Source organism: Panthera leo, chromosome B1 (assembly GCF_018350215.1).
Source record: "Panthera leo isolate Ple1 chromosome B1, P.leo_Ple1_pat1.1, whole genome shotgun sequence".
Classification (NCBI taxonomy): Eukaryota; Metazoa; Chordata; class Mammalia; order Carnivora; family Felidae; genus Panthera; species Panthera leo.
The window spans coordinates 164,238,429-164,256,516 of record NC_056682.1 but is presented as its reverse complement, the minus strand read 5'-3'; the positions used below and the strand labels follow the sequence as shown (position 1 = coordinate 164,256,516).

At 40.3% G+C, this 18,088-nt stretch overlaps 1 long non-coding RNA gene across 1 annotated transcript; it reads left to right on the top strand.

Moving 5' to 3' along the window:
- The first annotated feature begins 824 nt into the window (after positions 1-824).
- On the top strand, positions 825-18,073 carry LOC122218252. The gene is made up of 4 exons (XR_006201960.1): positions 825-865; positions 14,374-14,517; positions 14,781-14,911; positions 17,844-18,073. It is a non-coding gene; the product is annotated as an uncharacterized LOC122218252 (long non-coding RNA).
- Positions 18,074-18,088: the final 15 nt, after the last annotated feature.

Genomic DNA, 18,088 nt, shown 5'->3' with positions numbered 1-18,088 from the left:
TCAATTCTGCGTCATCAACTCTGCAAAAACTCTGGGAGTGAAACTGGCCAAGACAAAATTCTCCTTAAAGTAGAGGTGGCAAAATGGCAGCCCCCAAGCCACAACCAGCCCTCCAACAACTTAGTTTCAGAGTGTTGCTCAAGTTGTTCAAGTGCGTTGCTGTTGTCTTTATGGAGTTCGTGGCCCACGTTTAACAGTGGGAGAATTTTTAACAACAAAAAAAAACCCCTGGATTTCCAGGTCTTCTGAAAAATCAAAAGACCTGGCAACATTAGGATCCCATTTTTCCACTGTAAGAGTCAACTGAAATTCGGTAGCAGCTGTCCCCCTTTTACGGAATATCACTCCAGTTCTCCATGACCCCTCCCCAGTCTTCCCCACTCAAATTCTCCTTCTGGATCCTACAAGCATTTGCATTTGCTATCCCTGCTGTATAATTGTCCACCAGGAAGGGCAGGAAGCATCTATGTGATGAAAGAGTGTATTTTCTTTAGGGATGAGGGCTGAGAGTGAAAGGAAAGACAAAAGAAGGGAATATTTTGGATATTGTAAATCCAATCCTGTTTAAAAAAAAAAAAAAAAAGACTGATGGGAAAAAAAAAATGCACAAGAGAGAATAAGACACCTTCAAGCGAGAACCAGGGGGCCAGGAGGCAAGACAAACGGATTAAGGTGGCTTGCTGGTGAGAACAAAAAAAGTATAATGTTTACAACCTTCCATGAGCTTATGTTTTGTTTTGTTTTCATTTTTTTAATTAAGTTTCTAATTTTAATTCCAGTATAGTTAACATACAGTGCTTATATTAGTTTCAGGTGGACAATACAGTGATTCAACGGTTCCATACAGTACTCAGTGCTCATCATGGTAAGTGTCCTCTTTAATCCCCATCACCTAGTTCACCAATCCTCCCCCCTTGCCCCACCACACTCCTCTGGTAACTATCAGTTTGTTCTCTATGATTAAGAGTTTGTTTCAGGGCACTCAGTCAGTTAAGCATCTGACTTCAGCCCAGGTCATGATCTTGCAGTTCTTGGGTTCAAGCCCCTCTTCGGGCTCTGTGCTGACGGCTCAGAGCCTGGAGCCTGCTTTGAATTCTGTGTCTATCTGTCCCTCTCTGCCCCTCCCCCCGCTTGTGTTCTGTCTCTGTTTCTCTCTCTCTCTCAAAAATAAGTAATACATTTTTTAAAAATTTTAAAAAAGAGTCTGTTTCTTATTTTCTTTCTCTCTCTCTCCCTCCCTCCCTCTCTCTTTTCATGACCTTATATTTTGAAGGCTCTCTCTCTCTCTCTCTTCCCATCCTCCACCCCTACCAACCCCAACCCCTTCTCTATACCTGAAAGGCAGAATCCTTGATGTTCCTCCAAGCTGCAGAGGAAGATATATAGTGCTCATAATTTAGTAGCAAACTACATTTGATTCCATGTTAAATGCAGAGTAACAGTGAATGGAAAGTTTTTGAAAGGAATCAGAAGATCAAATATTTCAAAAGGAATACTTATTTTCCAAAGTTTGCTCATATGTCTTTTAATCCTAATTTACATATGCAGTGTTAGGTTTGTTTAAAGTTAGATGCCTCTAAATTATCAAACAAGTGGCACCAAAATTCCTTGTACCAAGTTTATTGTTTTCTTACAACTTTGTCATAGTTCTTCACTGAAAGAACTTATCTGACATCTGTAGCTCTATGTTATATCTGTATTTATATTTGAAACAGAGTTTCAACTCTTTTATACCCCATGGTTGTGAGTAAAAATAATATAGTAAGGTGCAGGCTGGTAGAGGAGAAACCTATGGTAACATTTAAGGAAGAGAGGGTCAGTGAAATACTGGATTATTAAGGAACTCCGCCTTAACATGATTCACCCTTGTAGAATTCAGGGATTTTAATATTTATAAATAACATATTACATTCATGCTTCTCACGGGAGTTCTGAGAGTTGACTACAGCTTAGAAGGAAAGGAGAAAGAGAGGTAAGTTGGGAGTAGAGAAATGCTGTTTCACGATTGCTGAATATATTTAAAAGAGAGAAGTTGTAAATGGCGGATTTGGGTTACTTTACTGTTCTGTGTTAGCTTCCGTATCGTGTCACTTTAGTCTCTCGTAACGTTTGGTTATTTCATATATTGTAATCATGGACAGCAGAATTTTTTTTACAAACTGATTCCTTGAAAGTAAAATGATGTAACCATTTTGGAGAATAGTTGGGAATATCTAGTTAACGTGAAGATACATATACCATGTGAGCCAGAAATTCTTCCTGTAGGATATATACCGTAGAGAAAACTCTTACATCTGTGTGCAAGGAGACCTGTACAAGAATATAGTTGCAGTATTGTTGGATATAATATTGATTAACAGTAGAATGGAGAAAGGAATTGTAACCTATTCATTAAACTGACTACCATACAGTAACAAAAAAGAATGAACTAGGGCTACCTGTATAATTATGGAGGGACCTCACAAATAAAACGTTGTGGGGAAAAGCAGACTGCAAGAGAACACAGTACGACAACACAAAAGCATTTAAAACTGTGTCTCATGGTCACACAGATGCTCTAGAGTTAGAATGAACTCCAACCCACCGCTGCTACTTACTAATAGTGTGTTCTTAATAAGTCACTTATCTCCACTGGCCTCAGTTTCCTTATCTGTAAAGCAGGGATAATAGCTGTTTGTACTTTGTATGGTTATTGGGAAAGTGAAAATGGTCAATACTGAAATACTAAGAAAAATACATGGTATTATTTTTCATACAGTGTATATTGAGTCTAAAATCATGTAAAACATTTTTGTATATTATGTACGAATGTATCTATGCTGGTAAAAGTAAATATACATGAAGGAAAATGAAAATACAAATTCCTGATAGTGGTTATCTCCTGGACAGAGACATGTTTCTTTTTTTTTTTTTTTTTTAATGTTTTTATTTATTTTTTTTTTAATTTTTTTTTTAACATTTATTTATTTTTGAGACAGAGAGAGAGAGAGAGCATGAACAGGGGAGGGTCAGAGGAAGAGGGAGACATAGAATCTGAAACAGGCTCCAGGCTCTGAGCTGTCAGCACAGAGCCCGACGCGGGGCTCGAACCCACAGACTGCGAGATCATGACCTGAGCCGAAGTCGGACGCTTAACCGACTGAGCCACCCAGGCGCCCCACGTTTTTATTTATTTTTGAGACAGAGAGAGATAGAGCATGATGGGGGGAGGGGCAGAGAGAGAAGGAGACACAGAATCGGAAGCAGGCTCCAGGCTCTGAGCCATCAGCCCAGAGCCTGACGCGGGGCTCGAACTCACGGACCGCGAGATCCTGACCTGAGCTGAAGTTGGGCGCTTAACCGACTGCGCCACCCAGGCACCCAGAGAGATGTTTCTTGAGCTGTGATACCCATCACAGTTGTGATACCCAACAAATACATGAGTACTTGTTACTATACTTCTTATGCCTTTGTGTATGATTGAACTATTTCATGATACAATTTAAGTCAAATGAATGAAATCTACGTTTAAAACTGTGTGCGCGGTGTACCCAAATTTCTGACAGTTTGGAAAATAGAGGGAAAATCAAATTATACCATCTTAACCTTCAATTTAAAATATTAAGTAGTTCTTTCAACATCTGAGTGATTTGGGTGAATACAACCATTATTTCCGCAATGTTCGTAATAGCCAAAATCAACCCAGATGGCTATCAATGAGAGAATGAATAAACAAAATGTGGTATATCCATACAATGGAAGGAAATTCAGCAATAAAAAAGGAATGAAATGATAATATATGACACAACTTGGATGCAGTTCAAAAACTTTAAGCTCAGTAAAAAGAGCCAGACACAAAATATCACATGTTGTATAATTTCATTTACATGAAATATCTAGAAAAAGCCAAAAAAAAAAAAAAAAAAAGTGCCAAAAATAGATTAGTGGTTACCTAGATTTGCAGGGGAGGGAACAAGGGGTGACTGCAGATGAGCACAAACGTTGTTTAGAGGATGATGGAAATATTCTACAATTTAATGGTGGTGATGGTTGCACAATTTTGTGTATTTACTAAAATTCACCACGGGTAAAATGGTTGAATGTTATGGTATGTAATTTATATGTCAAAAAAGCTGTTTTAAAAAACAGACTTTTGGGGATGCCTGGGTGGCTCAGTCGGTTAAGCGTCCGATTTTGACTCAGGCCATGATCTTGCAGTTCACGGGTTCCAGCCCCACATCAGGCTCTGTGCTGACAGCTCAGAGCCTGGAGCCTGCTTCAGATTCTGTGTCTCCCTCGCTCTCTGCCCCTCCCTGACTCACGCTCTGTCTCTCTCTGTCTCAAAAAAAATTTTTTTTAATGTTTATTTATTTATTTTGAGAGAGAGAGAGAGAGTGAGCAATGGTGGGGGGACAGAGAGAGGGAGAGAGAGAAAATCCCAAGCAAGGTCCACACTGTCAGCCGAGAGCCTTATGGAGGGCTTGATTTCATGAACCATGAGATCATGACCTGAGCCAAAATCAAGAGTCAGGTAACTGACTGAGCCACCCAGGCACCCCAACAGTCTCTTTTCTTTTTTTTTTCCTTTTTTTTTTTTTTAAAGACAGAGAGCAGGGGAGAGGGGCAGAGGAAAAAAAGAGAGAGAGAGAATCTTAAACAAGCTGTACACTCAGTGCCGAACCCCATGCAGGACTCCATCTCACAAGTGTAAGATCTTAATCCCAGCCAAAATCAAGAGTCAGACACTTAACCTACTGCACCACCCAGGTGCCCCTAAAAAAATAGTCTTTTATAGAAGAAACAGGTATGCTTGAAGAAGGAGGGAGGGCATGTAATTTCAGTTTATAGACATGAATGTGGTAGAATATAAACCTGAAAAAGGACCCTGAAACCTAGCCCATTAAACTATGTCAGTTGAAACGTTCCAGGTAGGTAAAGGAGGAGACTGAAAGCAAAGCTTCCTTTCAGTCACAGTCTCTGGAAAGAGGCCACCTTGTTGGAAGACCCTTACCAACATGGAACAGCCCTAGCAGAAAAAAAAATAGTAATGGTAGCACATTCAGTAGAGAGAAATCTGGAGATGATGCTCCTGATTCTCCATGTTCTCTGGTTTGCCAGAGATTCAGAAGTTCCTGCGTACCCTGAATTGGGGAAGGTGGGCACCACGGCCTGAAAAAGAGAATAAACTGAAAGCTTAGGACCCTGGAACCAAATAGTGTGTACATATTGATGTTCCCCAATATAACTTGGATCTGACATCTAGCTCAAGGCTCCCATCTTCAATAGCCAACTTGATATCTACCCTTAGGTACTTCACACAAATATCAAACTAAACATTGCCCTGAATGGCACTTTTGATTTCTAGAGCCCCCCATCTCCCCCCACCCCACCACCCTCCCAGGTTGCCACTCCCACCCACGTCCACCGTCACAGCCTCTTCAGGACACAGAATCCACTGTCCGTATCTCCACTGCCACAACCTGGTCTTGGCCACCATCATTTCTCTCCTGAACAAAGTACCCACCTCTTAACTGGCCTCTCCATTTCCATTTTCACTGTCCTCCAACACAACAGCAAAAACTCTCACTTTTTTTTTTTAAGCTTATTTTTTAAAATAATCTCTACACCCAACGTGTAGCTCAAATCCACGACCCTGAGATCAAGAGTCATAGGCTCTTCTGACTGAGCCAGCCAGACACCCCGTAAAAGTCATTTTTGTAATGTTAACGTGGGTCCTGTCGCTCCAGGGCTTAAAACTCTTCAATAGTTTCCCATTGTACACAGAATAAATCCAAACTCCTTTTGTTGGATGGTTGGGCCCTGAACAATCTGGCTCCTGCCTAAATCCCGCTGCCCACCCCCCCACCATCCCCGTACCACCGGCATACTCCTCTTACTTGTGCTTATTTGCATTTGTTTTTCTCTCAATTTTCACGTTTCCTAAGCTTTTCCCATCTCAAGGCACTTATTGTTTCTTGAGTTTGTACTATCTTCTGCCTTCTTATCTGCCACATTTCAGCTTAACGATGCTCTCTCAAAGTCACCTTCTCCAATGACTCTCTGTGAGTTAGCCTCCCTTTTTACTCTCTGCCTTTGTCCCATTTTGTTTTCTTTATAGCACTTTTCACAATTTGTAATGATTTTCTGTCGGCTTGCTTATATCTGGGCTGCACCTCTTATTAGAATTGGAACTATGAACAATATGTTGCTTACTATTGTAGCCCCAGCATCCAGCACACTATGTGGAATGTTGTAGCAACTCAACAAAGATTAGCTGAATGGAACCACTTAGAAAACTACTTGAATATTTCCTCCTATTGTTCGATTTTCAGAAAGAAACATTTTCTTGGCTGGATCAGGACTGTTTTGATTATAAGGAATGGGAGCCCATTTAAGCCTAAATAAAAGGGAGATTTATTGTGCAGACACAGGGTTCTCTCGGGAAGCTGGAGGGCAAAGGTACGGATGTGTCTTAGGAAAGAACTCAAAGCAGAAACTGGGGTAATGTAGGAAACCTACAGATTTTCCTCTATTAGCAAGTTACCAAGTTAGCCTGCCACTGTTTCATAGATTCTGGCAGAAGACACAAGGTTCTTGCATTAGAGAGAAAGAACAATGTATCATTTATACCAACAATATTGTCCAGAGTATCAGCATTTGCACTGGTTCCAAGCTCTGATTCCTACAGGGTGGGACATGAAGAGAGCCAAGTGATGCTTACATACCCAGCAGGTTGTAGAACAGGTGAAAAACCCTGGCTTAGGGGAGCCAAATTTTTTATAATGGGCAGTATGCATGCCTGACCTTGGCTCTGGGGAGACAACATCTTTATCGTGTTGGATAATAAACAAACCTGCTCTTTGCTCCAGAGAAACACATTATCTCTCTATTCCAAGGCTGCTTGCTGTGTAAACATTCTTGAAAAGATCATCCCAGAACAAGGGCAGCCAGTACCTCACTCACAAGATATGAAGAAATGCAAGAGATCCATGGAGAAATGTCTCCCATCAATCAGGTGGGTGGGGGAACAGGAATAGGATGAGGTAGGCAGAAAAAAATGATGGAATCCTCAATATATACATCTCTGGAATATGGTAGCTTTTAGAATGGTTAAGGGAATAAGTGTAACACTTTTTACAAATGAATTTAGGGAATATTACAAATTTATATCTTACAAAACCTCTATCATTAGATCTATTTTTCTTGAGAAAAAACATTGGTATCTTTTTCTAACAGGCAGTGAATATTTTGAAAACAATATTGTGTTTTCATAACAATTGGTATGGAGGAGAACAATTTAAACTCCTGGCAATGATACATTTGAAATAATTCTTTAAAAATGGTTTCTCTTTTTTTTAATTTTCTGTTTTGTTATTTAAAGAGCAGATTGTGTCAAAGGGTCAAGGTGGGTATTGTTTCATGTTTTTCCTGCTTAAGGGAATGTGACCTATTTTGATATTGTATGAATAAAAGCAAAACTTCAAACATTTATAACTATCTTTAAAATAAATCCAAGGCAATACTAAGGGAGATAAGTGTTCCCATTTAATTCCCCCTAACCATTTCAGATACTTTTAAATTATATGTGTATATGAATTTAAAATTCTGGTTACCCAGAATTCTTGGATAAAGAAAGTCATATAACCTTGGGAAATGAACCAATAGTCAAGGCTTGCTGCTACCAGAATAATCTTATTCTATGATTTCTCTCTGTTCAATGATCGAAGAGTGGTAGTTTGTATATAACTATGATTTTATTAGTTCTTCACTTACACTGGTCGGTACATTTGTCTTAGATGATGAAACCATAAAAAACTGGGTTTAAATCAGTTTAATTCACAGTATAGATAACTTAGCATAGCAATGAAATGTAAATACGCATTTGCTAAATTAAGAAGATAGTCCTCAAGTCAACTACAGAATCAGGCTTTTAAATCTTTATGAAAGATTAGAAACAGCCTTCCCTCTAATTCAGTGTGAACATTTTCTCTTTCTGAGATTCTCTGAGTCTCTGAGATTTAAGAAAGGTAACTCCTTCGTCCCCTTGCTTCTTCCATTTCTAATGCAAGAGAAAATCATATCTACTTTAGGCATATTTAGGACTAGAGCTAATCCATAATAGCAAATCTAAATATAACAAATTTACATTGTTTTTCACGTGACGAGAAATGTCCTTAAACTAGGGTAATATTTCAGTCAACAAGGATTCATTAGAAACTACCTGCAGGACACCAACTTATTTAATGAATGAGGACAGTAAGAACAACAACATAACCGGATTCTTTACCATGTTCATTCAGAATGTGAAATGCCATTCACCTGCTTTGGTGATTGCAAAATTTAGATACTAATTAAATAAATGAGTGTGCTATTTAAAGTGTGGGACTGTTTGTGACTAGTGCATGGTCAGTACAGAAATGGAGACTAAGCCTTTAGAAACTTATGCGGCAACTTGACAGAGTAATTTTCTGTGTGTTGAATCTAACAGTAAAACATTAGGCTTTAATTCTGTGTATCTTTTTAAATTTAATTTTTTTTAGAATTCGTTTTTCTTATATTTTACAAAAGCATCATTCTCCTACAGAAGGGAAGGAAAAGTAAGTAAACACAGAGGGAGGCAAAGCATAAGAGACTCAAATACAGAGAACAAATTGAGGGTTGCTGGGGGGGAGGGCAGAGTGGGCGATGCGTTAAATGGGTGAGGGGCATTAAAGAGGGTGCTTTTCAGGATGAGCACTGGGTGTCATATGTGAGAGACGAATCACTGGGTTCTACTCCTGAAGCCAATACTTACATACATTGTATGTTAACTAATTTGAAAATAAATTAAAAAAAAAAATCTCTCAAGCTAAAAAAAAAAAAAAGTATCATTCTTCTACCATTTGAAAATAAAATAAGAAAACTGCTCCTTACCATAAATAGTTTTAGAAGCTGTTTTAGTATACAGTATTATAAAGTCATCTATTATTACTACCAACCTGACGGGGTAACTGAACACTACATCAGTATGATGTGATTATAGGTTTCGTTTGTCTGTTTGTTTTTGCTAAATAAACTGGATTTATTGACTGTTACTTATGTACCGAGAACCAAAAGTATTTGAGTTACCTGATGAAGTTGATGTGCTAGCCTATTTACCTCTCTGTGCCTAATCCCTTCTTGGAAATGTTGCAAGATCCCGTTCACATCTGAGAGCTGGCCTCAGCTTGTTCTACCACAGTGGACTAATATTAGTTAGCCTAAATCATATGTGAGTCTAACATTATGTCACCCAAGAATCTGGAATTGGGACACTGAGAGACTGAGTGATTAGGTCACAGTTGGGCACATGAACTGAAATGTCAACAGTTGTTACAACACCAAACCACATGGAAGCTGATGTTATGAAGGGAACACAGAAGCCATGAGTAAGCAGAAGTTTTGAGACAGAATCAGGGGAATGAGAAACTGGCAAACGTGCAAGAAGCAGAGAAGAGAAGGATCTTATTAAAACGTAAGTCGGGTCACGTCACTTTTTGGCTCACAATCTCCCCTCTTCCTCTCATTTTACAGTAAAAGTCAGTCTTTATAATTACCTACTAGGTCCTGTAGAATCTTTCCTTCATCTCTCTGACTTTATCTCCCATGATTCGCTCCTTCATTCACTCCAGTTTAGCCACACAGACCTTGTTCTCCTTTGAAGCCAGCACGTTATTGCCTCGGAGCCTTTGCACTTGCTGTTCTGCTTGGTATGTTCTTCCCTAGTTACCTGCATGTCTTGCTCTCTCACCTCCTTCAGAACTTTGCTCAAATGTCATCTTCTCAGTGACACTTTCCTTGACCACTCTATTTAAAATTACGATCCCAACCCCACCCACACCCCTAATCCTCTCCCTGATTCATTTTTCTCCATAGCACCATCATCATAAGGCATACTATATATACATTGTACTTATGTGTTTACTGTCTGTCATTCATCACTAAAATGTAAGCTCCATGAGGTCAGGTCTTTTTTCCCTGTTTGGTTCTTCGCTATATGCCCAATTTCTGTGCCTAGTTCCTGGTACGTGGTAAGTGCTCAATAAATATGCGGAATAAATAAATTAATAAATCACTAATGGAAATGGAGGACATTGCATTGATTTCTTGCTTTGTAGTTCTAGTCCTCAAGTGATCTTGTCATATTCTGTAACCTATCATCAGATGTTATCATACTACCTTTTAATAACTCTTTTTTGTTTTGTTTTGTTTTTTAATCTTTATTTTTGAGAGAGACGGAGACAGACAGAGTGTGAGTGGGAAGGGGCAGAGAGAGGGAGAGACACAGAATCTGAAGCAGGCTCCAGGCTCTGAGCTGTCGGCACAGAGCCCGATGCAGGGCTCGAACTCATGAACTGTGAGATCATGACCTGAGCCAAAGTCAGATGCTTAACTGACTAATCCACACAGGTGCCCCAATTGTACTGTTTTTTTTTTTTTTTTTTTTTACAGATAAAAGCATATATGTATATATTTTACATTCCTCCCTGCTTCTTACACTAAGCACGGTTCTGCATCAGTTATCCTGGAGACAGGGAGATCTCCCTCTTTTTATTGAGACATAATTCTCCATTGTGTGGATGTATTATAATTTTTTCAACTGTTACCATACTGATAACATTTGAGTTGCTCTCAATCTTTTGCTATTACAAATAATGGTGTAGTAAATACCCTTGTGCATAGATCTGTTCATACGTTTGCCGGTTCACTTTTGGCACCCATTCTTAGAAGTGAGAGAGTGGATAACTCCCTCTTTTTATTGAGATGATTCAAGTGGTTTCTCTTCCTTGAAACCAACAAATCAAGATTAAGAGAACTGCCTATCCCTGAAGGCCCATCTTAAATCACGCTCCTTCTGGGAAAAATCTTATTATCCCAGGCAGAAGGAATATATTTCTATTCTCCTAATACTCTCTCAAAAAAAAAAAAAAAAAAAAAAAAGGTCATAGGAAAAAAGAACCAGAGGAAAAAAATACAAAAAAGCCCTTGGATTCTCTTTTCTGTATGGATCACATGGCACTTTCCCATGCTGCTTTGTATATATAGTTACCTATGTGTACATCTCATCTCCTCAAACAGATGATAAGCTGCAGCAGAACAAGGAGCACATTCCTGAGGATCTTTATCATCTCTGGCCCCAAATAGTGTACCTTGAACTAGTAACAACCAGATGAATAAATGTTAACCCAGTACATGATAGGGCCCTATATAAACATGCCCATTTAGAGTCATGCCTCACATAACACACTAGAATAAATCTCAGATGAACTAAAGAGTTGAATGTAAGAATTACAAGAAAATATAAAAAGAAGTGCTATCTGCCATTTGTTTGGAGGTTAGAAAAAGGACTGTCTGAACTTTATGCCTTTAAACTAGACTGACCCAATAAAAATATGCCTGGAGCCCTCTCACGCTTCATTTTGGATCCTTTCACATATTCTCCTACCCATATTCTCTGTTCATGGTACTAATCCTGGCTGCTGCCACTGTTAGGTTGGCCCTGAAAGGGACGATTGAATGCTCTTGCCCACATCTAAGGCTCCAGAGTCAAGCCCATTGCTATAGTCATATGGAAGATCTGGAAACTACATTATTGTGTTCAGTGAGCACATCAGGTTCTGTGTGAAGGTGGTGGCCTTTCTTAGCCTGTTGACAAAGTGTAGGAGGAGTTGTTTTTTTCTGCTCGTGCTCTCATAGGCGGTGCCCACACTTGGAGGGTGCCTTGTGCAACACTATGATGTAGCTCTGAATGTATCTAAGGTGGAGAAGTAGAAAGGCCTCTCATTTATCCTGCATATCGGAGAGGTTGGAGAAATTCATTGCCTTCCATGCAGCCTGCAATCCCATCTTTGAAAACAGTCAGACTGTCCTACAGTATACATACCCTCACCCTGCCAGGATGATCCCAGTAAACGCCAGGAGCTATCTGCCCTGCTGCCAGCACACAGCAAAATGTCGGTAGTTTTTCCCAGAGCTGTCTGTAAACGATGCCACATCACACTTTGGGTCCAAGACATAGAGGATGCTTAAGCAGCACTGCTAACCGATCGCTACGTGTGACTGAAAGTTGCCTGAATACCTGGCCTCATCTCCCGACTGACTGACCTGGGCCACGAAAACAAGCAATTCGGAAGCATGGTGTCGTTAGAAAAGAGAAACAAGCCTTCCAGCAATGCTAGTGGACAAGCACGCCAACATCTGGAGCAGCTCTGTTCCAACTGTGAGCCTCCACATTGTGTACAGGTGCCCCATCTGAAGTCGACCGTCCCCGCTGATAACAGGAGCACCACCTGTGCCATGCCCTACTACTCATCTCTTCCCTGCTCTGCCCAACAGCCTGCCCTCCTTTCTCTCAACCAGAGCGCAGATGTGACATGAGGGGTATCTGGTTTCCAGGACCTTTGGGGAGATGGCATCTGTTTACACACAGACACAATGGTGGACTCTTGTGCATCAGGGAGCTTCGCAGATTGGGCCCTAGTCCAGCATATCTGGTTACCAGTTTGTCCCAAGGCTAGAAACTCACAGTTCTGCCAGACAACAGTATCACTGGCCCTTTAAATGCAACTGTTTCTCCCACATAACTTGCTACAAAGGCCACAGAAAGGCAAGGCTGGAAACCGGTTAGTTTCAGCATTTGCCAAGAATCACTTTCTTATCTACTGTTGAGACCACTGTTCCTTGATCTTCTCTTTTACCCTCGTTCTGTACTTTTTCTTTTGGTATCTGTTTCAGGACCTGTTCAAATTTTCCTTCTCTCATTTATAGACCTCGGACTCTTGCCACTAAATTCCCTTAAATCTTCATGTTTTGTTGATTTACGTGTATTGCCCTGGGTAGGAGCCTCCCCCTACTAACTACTTCCCCACAAAACCCCTACATGATGGGACTACCAGCTTTGTCAATGAGAAGCCCATATGCTGAAGCTTCATCTCAGCAAACTGCTGACTAGGGGGTCTTGAGGACTCCTGCATCTACTTCTCAAGTCCCTGGAGTACCGTCCAAGTAAATGGCCTACTAGGAAGTCTTTTGAGCAAGACATAGAGGAATTTCCTCCCTCTCTAAGGAACAGGTTGTTTCAATGTGTTAAGTCCCAGATGTGCTGAGACTTCAAAGTTGGAAAACTTGCTCTTAAATCAAGAGTATTGAGTCATTGGTTACCATAAAAGCAATAACCCTTGCCCCCAAATCTCACTACCCCCCCCCCCAAGTAGCTGATTGAGATATCAATACTTTTATAAGGAAAGCATGGAGAACCCACTTGGTCATGGACTATTGGAGATTGTAAAGTCAGTCTACCTGAGTTCAAATCCAACTCTACTACTCTCTGGTCATGGGCCTTCGGAAATTATTTAGCCTCTCTGTCTCAAGTTTCCTTATTCTGGAACTAGTATCCTTAAAACTAGTATCCTTAAAATGGATACTAATAACAGCTACCTCAAAGGACTATTGTGAGTTTTAAGTGAATTACTACATATCTTTAAAGTGGTCGATGATTGTTAGCTATTATTATTATTATTGGGCCAATTCAGAAAGACCTGAATATTTACAGAATTAATATTCCAGGGTACATACAACTGTGTTTATATATCATTGATGGTAAATAAGAAAGTAACCTTCTAGACATCCTTGGACAAATTGAATGGTTGATGATGTCTTTCAGTCTGTGTAATATTCCAGGAGTATCACAAAGACTCAGGAATGGAATTCTCTACAACTTCCTAGTAGAAGAGTATATATATATATATATGTCTCAATGACAGCTTAATTTACTTTAAGACAAACCGTTATTCATAGTCCACTGTCTCCATAACATCTCTAAGTCAGTACTCAGAATAATCTATTTTAGATCCTAGATCAGATTATATTATTGACTTGGAGATTTGGATGATTCTCAATCAGTTTTCTCCTATCCTTGAGTGGTAGGTTTTCTAGATCACAGATATTTAGTAGTTCAAATCCCCCTTTTCTAACTATGCTGTCCTGCTGATATACTACTTAGAGAGGATATAATAAATGTTATTTAGCAATCTTATCTCCTCACTTGCTATCACAAAAAAGGGTGAGAGATAAGGTATTGTTTCATTTGGGGCTAAGATAGCAGGCTCTTGAGAGTTTAAGAACATGTTCATATCTGCCTTGATCATTAACCTCCCCACCCCTGCATCAATATAATACATGCCCCCAACCATGTGATAGGGGGCCACCCTCTGACTAGAGGACCTGTGGAAGGAAGGGATGCCTACTATTATGGCCACTTTTGAGGCATCCCATAATGGTAAGATCTGATCAGTGGGGACTAGAAAAATTCTAGGTTCAAATCTTGGGCTTTTGTTCTTTTTGCCCGAGGATTTTAATTCAGAATCTCTTATATAGTCAGCTTTTGGAGTTCCGGAGCTTCCTTCTTAAATTTGCATGTGCCAAGACAGTGAAGAAGAGACCAGAGAAGGTACATCTGGGAGAAAGATGCTAGTGAAGACTAAGCGAGAGAGGATACATGGGGAATGACTAGCCAAGCAGGTACCGTGTGAGGATAAAATGGGTGTGCTGGATAGTAAAGGTTTCTTCGAAAATTTTGAGCATTTTTTTAAACAAATGCAAATATTTCTCTAAGTGCCTTGCAATTTCTAAACTACTTTTGGGCATGTGCTCAGGGACACACACACGCGCGCATACATATCTTGATTTAGGATTTTAGGACTGCTGAATACCTTTAAGCTACGGAGTAATAGTTTTTCATTCTAAGTACTTATAGTGGTTTGTAATATTTTTCACTTTGTCAGGAGTTTCGGCAGGAGCTAACAGGCAAGTAGGAGCAAGTTCCGGAAAGGGCCACACCTGCTAAGAAAAGGAGCAACTCCTTCATCCGGGAACAAAGCAAGCTTATCATAAAAGACAACATCTGCAAAGCTAGGTGAGGTAACCGTGAGGCATACGGCAGACACCTACCAGCTTTACTTCTCCTATCTCCATAAGAGAGTCACTTTTAGAGGGACTTTTAAAAACCATGCTCTAACACTTCTGAGTCATCAGAGAAGACAGTATTAGAGTTAACCCGAAAGAGAAGAATCCTTGCAACATTTCGGATACAATGGCAATATTCTTGTCCTCATACTTTTAAGTGAGAACCTGAGACTTTCTCTCCTCAGCAATTCTTAAGGGCTGTTGGCACTCAGGAGGTGGGGAATGACCTAGTTTTGAGGATGACATACATAGTGTGACATGTTGCTCTTTTGGAAGAGAAATATATAATTTTTTAAAAAAACCATTCAGGGTGCCTGGGTGGCTTGGTCGGTTAAGCGTCCGACTTTGGCTCAGGTCATGATCTCACGGTCCGTGAGTTCGAGCCCCGCGTCGGTCTCTGTGCTGACAGCTCAGAGCCTGCAGCCTGTTTCAGATTCTGTGTCTCCCTCTCTCTCTGCCCCTCCCCTGTTCATGCTCTGTCTCTCTCTGTCTCAAAAATAAATAAATGTTAAAAAAAAAATTAAAAAAAATAAATAAAAAACCATTCAACATTATCAGGAATTTCCATTTTAATGATTGCAGATATAACAAACACATTTATCTGAAATTCTGTTAGGAGACTTCACTTAACCTAAATCCATCTCCATTCATTTATTGAACACCTACCATATAGTAGGCACCATTCTAGGCACCAGGAATACTGCAGTGAACGCTGTTTTCACATAGTTCATATTCTACTGGGGAGAGATCGGCAATAAACAAAAAGAAATAGATGATGTGTCAAAGGCAAAGGTGGGGAATGATAGGGATACTATTTTATGAGGGCCGTAGTAATGAGGACAGTGAACTTAGGGGGTGATATCTGAGCTGAGACCTGAATGGAGAGAGTAATGTGACAAGGTGGAAGAAAAATGGATCATAGATAGAAGGTACAGCAAGGTACATGCTTGGCATGTTTAAAGAACATGAAAAGACCAGCGTGGCTACAGTGGAGTGATAGAGGGGAAGAGTGGTTCGTAGTCAATGAGATACTTGCACAAGTCGCCAAGTATTCAGTCTCACAGCTAAGAAAAGGACTTCATATTTTAAGTATGTTGACCCGATCTGACTAAACAAAGGATCATCTGGTTGCCGTGTGCATCATAGATTGTAAACAGCAAAGGGGTATAGCCCATGAAGAGAGTACCGCAGTAAGCTAGACAAGACAAGATGGCCACTTGAACTACAGTATTACCAGTGGCGGTGCCAGGAAGTATTCCGATGTATTTTGAACATACAGAGCCAGTATGACTTGCTTCAGGATCAGAGATTAAGGTCAAGCATCACATTCGTGGTATAGCTAGAATCAGCCATCGGGCCTTCTGATTCTCCATTCATTGCTCCATATCACACCCACCTCTTGTTGCCTCCGTGAAACACTAGCATGTAACTTCACAATGTCATACAAACTATTCTTTTCGAGAAATGTGTGTGAAGTGTTCTCATTACAGAACGTGGCTCGTTGGAATCTATTTCACAAACTGTTAAATGCAAGTGAAAAGTGCTATATGTGAAGCAGTCATGATGTTGAACTCTCCGGCAACTAGTTCAGACGCGTCAGAGATAGCTTTGGTACTCAGACATGCATCATACAGATAATGTATATTAGTTCACAGTTACTGTGTTTCCAAAGACACCCTTTGACCAGGTATACAGACCTATGAAAATACATATTTATAGGTAGTCAGCAAACTTTGAATTGCTCTTCTTGCTATGAATCAACGTCTCTCTAGTCCTTGATCTGTCAGAATTTACATTCTTCTCAACTTTCAACAAACCAGATATTTCAACAAACCACTGTGTCAGACAGTGGACATGAAAAACACAAATAAATAGTTCCTTGTCATCAGGTATATAGCCAAAACCAACAAAAGAGAAGAAAAAAACTTAAGAGTGTCAACACCTGTTGAAAACTATTGATCAGGTGATGCTAGAGAACAACTAGGTATTTGTGGAACTGTCAGGAAAAGTTTTCCTGGGTAGGTGAGCATGGATTTTAAGAAAGGGAATCAGACTTGGCAGGTAGAATATTCTAGGCAAGGAAAATACAGCACAGAGAGGCGGGAAGATACAAGTAAGCCCTGGCGTATTAGTCCACACCCAGGTGGAATAGGACTGGATCATTAGTAGCTAAGGGTGGAGGAGGCAATTAGAGGAAAGCTGCAAACAGAAGCCAAGTACACAGCTGACATCTGAAAAATAATGAATGCGATCAAAAGAAAGTATTTAACTGGGTTTTGGCTTGTTTCGCTGTTATTAGTACACATTATAACCGGCCTCACTGAAAAAATTTTACATTCTTACATCTCTCAGCATTCATCGCTATATGTCAACATGTTTATCACGTTCTTTTAATACACTCGTTAGGGGCACCTGGGTGGCTCGGTGGGTTATGTGCTGGACTCTTGATTTTGTCTCAGATCCGGATTTCCCATTTCGTGAGTTCATGTTCCGCATCTGGCTCTATGCTGACAACTCAGATCCTGCTTGGGATTGTCTCTCTGCCCCTCCCCAGCTCCCTATCAAAAATAAATAAACTTAAAAAAATACACTTTTAAAAAATATAAAGTCAAGACACACTATGGCAAAGTTTTTTCCAAGAAACGATCCAAAGAGCAGATTAGGCGTCAATTAATAGACAAAGGGGAGGAGGGGGCGGTTTTATATCCCCGCGTCCAAACCAGTGTGCAATAAACTTTTAAGTCGGGAGAACTTTTAATGGATAAGATGCCTTTAAATTGCTTAGTACAGTGTCTGGGCCATACTATGCATTCAGCAACTTGTGGTTATTATTTTGATCTTAGACGTCTCAATGATTTGGGATTCTGTTTTCTCATTTTCAGAGGAAGAAACAGGTCACCGATGGACCCTGAGGCTCCTGCCAGCCCCGACAACCTCCTATTTCAAGCAGGCATCGAATAAATATTTGCTGAACAGACAAAATAAACTCTCTGTCCAAGGGGCCCGGCCAAGCGCCCACCAGAGAGCCAGCCAGGACACAGGTCACATTCGGGCGCTGGTTCCACACGCCAGTGTTTGGGGGTGGAGAGCACACCACACTCCCCATCCAAGACCAACAGGCACAGCT